The sequence below is a fragment of the Mastomys coucha genome, unplaced genomic scaffold, assembly GCF_008632895.1.
Source record: "Mastomys coucha isolate ucsf_1 unplaced genomic scaffold, UCSF_Mcou_1 pScaffold7, whole genome shotgun sequence".
NCBI lineage: Eukaryota > Metazoa > Chordata > Mammalia > Rodentia > Muridae > Mastomys > Mastomys coucha.
Window position 1 is genome coordinate 75,339,195 of NW_022196913.1, and position 4,500 is coordinate 75,343,694.

Here is a 4,500-nt window from a genome sequence, read left to right on the forward strand (position 1 = left end):
GAATTGGGTTCTGATAATGGCAAGTGACCTTGGTTTGTGTTGTTTATTTTCTTATGCTTGCCCCCCCCTCCCGCCATCTGGTTAACTCTAATGCTACCTGCCCTTGCTAAATCTGACTGGAGCCTGTCCTTCTTGTGATCCTGGTTGTGTCAGAACTCCTCAGAATCAAGCTGACTCTGTGATCCTGTGATTCTGGGATCCTGGGATCCTGGGCTTGTTAAATCACCTGGGGATGGAGATTCCTCTGGGTGTTGTGGGACTGGCTGCAGAGTTTGAGCCCAAGGTCTCTGATCCTGAGTGTGTCAGAGCGCCTGGGAGTGGAGCTTCCTCTGGGCATTGTTGACTTATTTCTTTTCACCTCTCCCAAACACCCCTTCTCTCAGAACCTGGACCTAGCCCAGGCTAGACCATGGCAGAAAGGGATGAGAAAGGAAAAGATGAGAGAAGGAAGAGGGCCAAGAGAAAGGGACCAAGAGAACAGAGTTGAGAAAGCTCGTAGCCAAAGCAACAGGGTTATATAGAAAGTGAGATGGGAGGAAGGGAAGAGAAGCCCCTGGAGAGCTTAGGGCATGGCTAAGGCAGAGAGGAGCCAGAGGCACTGGCTGAGGGAGCCCAGAGGCTTTGGTATGCTAACAGGCACCACAGTCTTTGTCCTGAGTTTCTTTGGGACCTGACACCCCTGCCCTATACATTTTAGTTACTTATTCAGGCAGGTCACAGCCTGATTGCTTTAGACTCCAAGAACAATCACAAAACTCTCTGAGCAATAAGTAGGCAGAATATATCTTCAGCATACTACAGTACAGAGATAAGGCACTCTTCTTGCGGTATAGCTGGTAAATGAGATCCAAATGCCTTCCCTTGTAGAATTATGTTCTTGTGTATAAGAATAAAGGCAATACACTGCTGGCTAATATAAAATACATTAATTTTTAGCTAGATAGAAGATGATAAGTGAGGTGGAGAATACACATATCAAAGTGGGAGGGGTCAAGATGGAGAGCTGGTAAAGCTCCTTCTATTGTATGCACCCTCAGACAACTTACACACTTATTACAAAGTCCTGACGTGTGGAACCAATGACACAGGCAGGAGATGTCAAGAATGTGGTAGGGGCATCAGGGGGTCTGACCAGACCCTCCCTGAGGCTGGTATGCCAAAAGAAAAATAGAAATAAAAAGGAAAGGCATGACTCTTCCTAGGTATAGAGGAGGAGAAAGTTTATTGTAGATAAAAGGGAGAGCACAGCCAGAGGTGGGGGCATCTGGGATTGTCCAACGTGAGAGCACAACCAGAGGTGGGGGCATCTGGGATTGTCCAGAGTGAGAATACAGCTGGGGGGGAGCATCTGGGATTGTCCAGAGTGAGAGTATAGCCAGAGGTGGGGGCATCTGGGATTGTCCAGAGTGAGAGCACAGCCAGAGGTGGGGGCATCTGGGATTGTCCAGAGTGAGAGCACAGCCGGGGGAGGACATCTGGGATTGTCCAGAGTGACATGACCAGAATGAGGAGCCACCTGGGGAGAGTGGGGAGGGACACCCAGACCATGAGACCAGGAAGGTAAAGGGCCAGGTAACTAAAATGGTTGGATTATGTAGGGAAGGGCAGCTGGGGGGCGCAGCCCATCCCAGTACCTGGAGTTTAGTATAGGGCGTGGATGCCAGCCAGGAGGACACTGAAACAGGTAGGACTGAGAGACAGTTGGGGAGTCTGGTGGCCAGCTCAGCCGTTGGTTTCCGGTTTGAGATAACAGTGTATACCCCCATTCCTTTTCAAACTTGCCCCTCCCTTCCACACTTCTTGCTGTGACTCAGTGACTGAGCACCAGTGGCCCCTGCATCAGTGTCATTTCTGTTCAGGAGTTGTATCTTGGTTTCCCTTCCATCCTGACAGTCTGCCCTGACTAGTCACTTGCCTAGGACGCCTAGACAGTGCCACTAGAGCTGTTAGAGTCAGTGTGGGCTTTGGTGGCTCTAACAACGGGGAAGAGGATCAAAGCGGCCCAGTGACTCCTAAAATCCACCTTCCAAGTCCTGATGCTATATTTAGGTTTAGGGGGCCAGAGGCCAAGGATGCACACTGCTTACTGCCATTGTCTGGACTCCAGTCTGTCCTGCAAGGTGGTTTGACACAACCGCACGGATCTTTTTGGGAGACAAGCTCCCCCTTTGGCTGGGACTGGGTTTAGCCTTTTCCTTCTTTCAGTGTGAGATTCCTGAGGAAATTCCAAATTCTTGGGGTCCATTGTCTCAATTATCTGAGAGTTAAGGGGAAGGGCACAGGGTCTCTTTAGAATAACTTATTTCTGCCAGAATGGTTGTAATGGGGGGTCCCCAGCTGGGGGTGATGGTATACACCTATAACAATAGCACTTGGGAGGGGAGGCAGACAACTGAGGAGTTTTAGATCAGCCTCTGCTACATAAGATTCTGTCTCAGAAAAACAAAACCAATGAAACTTATATGATCAAAATGCATTGTATTAAGTTCCCAAATAATTAATAATATGTATTCTGATTTTAACACAAATGACACATATATGCCTCTCTGTGTGTGTATGGCAAAAAAATTAATTGCCAATAACTGCATACTTCAGGGATCTGTGGACTGGGGGCTATTAAAGCTCACTTTGCTTGTTTTATGTCTATCTATGCAGTGTTTGAGGTGCCTGCCACTGCCTTAATGCAGACGTGGGTAACACTTGCTGCATCTGATCTGGTTTTGTTGTTGTTCTTGTTTATCTTTTGTTGTTGTTTTTCCTTCTTTTTTCTTGTGCGAATACCAGGAGATCAAAAGGTCCACCCCAAATTGATTCCGTTAGCATAATTTGAGTTAGCCAAGAGGATCTGCAGATCTGACACATGAAGGACTCCCAAGAACATGAACTTCCAGCTGCTACCAGTGAGGGGCCTTGATCAGGTTTGTTTTCTCAGCCAGTTAAATAATTAAAAGGCAGGAAAGATCTCAAGCATGACAAGTAGCAGCAGGGAAAATCTCAGATACAGGGAATCATCCGGTGAAGAAATACATACACACACACACACACACACACACACACACACACACACACACACACACACTCAAGCTTACAGAGAGCAAGATCCTTTGCAAAGCCAGACAGTCTGAAATCTGATTTCTCTTCGAGGGCTGGTGGGTCTTAAGAGTCTGACTAACTTAGGGTTGGTCAGTTTGAACAAAGACAGGGAGGCTGATAGGGCCACAGATGTGAGATAAACATGTCCTGAACTAGCCTTGAACTTGTTGGACAGATCCACTGCTGGAAGAGGGGGATTTCCCATTGACTGAGAACACTTCCGAGCCAGCCAGCAAGGTCTTTGTTTCCAGCTGCCAGGCCTTTGCATCAAGTCAGGAGGCTGAAGAAGAAGGTTTGATATCTTTACTACTGAGCTGTGGCCCTTGTCCTCTCTCTAACTTCCAGTTCCTCATAGCTACACCAGAAAACATTGCAGGATGCAGGCCCAGGCTCCCAGTCTGAGTCCCCCACTTACCTGTAATCTGTCTGCTAACTCCCAGAGCCTCCACATTTCTGCCTAACAAGCTTCAACTGCCCAAGCCCCTTCTGTAATTTTGTAATAGGGCACCAGACCCTAGTAAGACCCCAGATCTTAGCACAACTGACGCCATGATGAAAGTACTGTCCAGGCCATGAAACGCAGCAGTGAGACAGCAGTACCTGTCAAAACTTAAACAAAGGCCCAATCCATTAAGTCCATAGTTCTGGGAAAGTCTCTAAATAACCTAACCTTGCTTTTGGCTTCTGCAGTTCTACTTCTGGCTAACTGTTCCTGTTAATTGAAGTATGTCAACCCAGAATATTGGTTTTGTGCCTAAAAGCTCACCCTGAGAAAGGTTAAGTGCTACACTGGGATCCTGAACCCCCAGTGTAGTGGCTGGCTGGCTAATAAAGATATCCTGTTAGCTTAAACCCATGTCTGAGCAGTCTTCTGTGGTGGATACCCCACAGCATCTCATATGTGCTATTTACTTACCACCCCCCTACACACACACACACCATTTCTGCATGTTAATTAACTTGTGTGTATACCTTCTCTTATTTCTCTGCCTAGGTCAGCTCATGTCCTGGATTAACACAGCCAAACCTTCAGAGGAAATATAAAAGGTCTCTGCCTCCAGTGTGTCAGCAACTTCGTTGGGCTTATTTACTATAAGAAATTAATTAATTAATTAACTAATTTGCATAGTAAAGGCCTTAGGAAAAGTTCATAGGCCAGGCATGGTGGCCACACCTTTAATCCCAACTCTCAGGAGGTAGAGGTGAGTGGATCTCTATGAGTTAGTGCTTGGGTTGAAGATCAACCTGTTCTGTAATATAGCTCAGTGTGGTTCTCAACCACTGTGGGTCGTAATCTCCCGGGGGGGGGGGCAGTCAATGACCCTTTCATAAAGGTTGCCTAAGACTGTTGGAAAACACAGACATTTACCTTACGATTCACAATAGTAGCAAGATTACAGTTATGAA

At 46.9% G+C, this 4,500-nt stretch overlaps 1 long non-coding RNA gene across 2 annotated transcripts in view; it reads left to right on the forward strand.

Annotated features, from left to right (window-relative positions):
• The window catches only part of LOC116082483, a 62,064-nt gene extending 57,914 nt beyond the window's left edge, over window positions 1-4,150 (forward strand). For both annotated transcript variants that reach the window (XR_004115332.1, XR_004115333.1), the window contains exons 3-5: window positions 2,785-2,918; window positions 3,269-3,385; window positions 4,088-4,150. This is a non-coding gene — a long non-coding RNA (uncharacterized LOC116082483). The remainder of the gene's footprint in view (window positions 1-2,784; window positions 2,919-3,268; window positions 3,386-4,087) is intronic.
• Window positions 4,151-4,500: the final 350 nt, after the last annotated feature.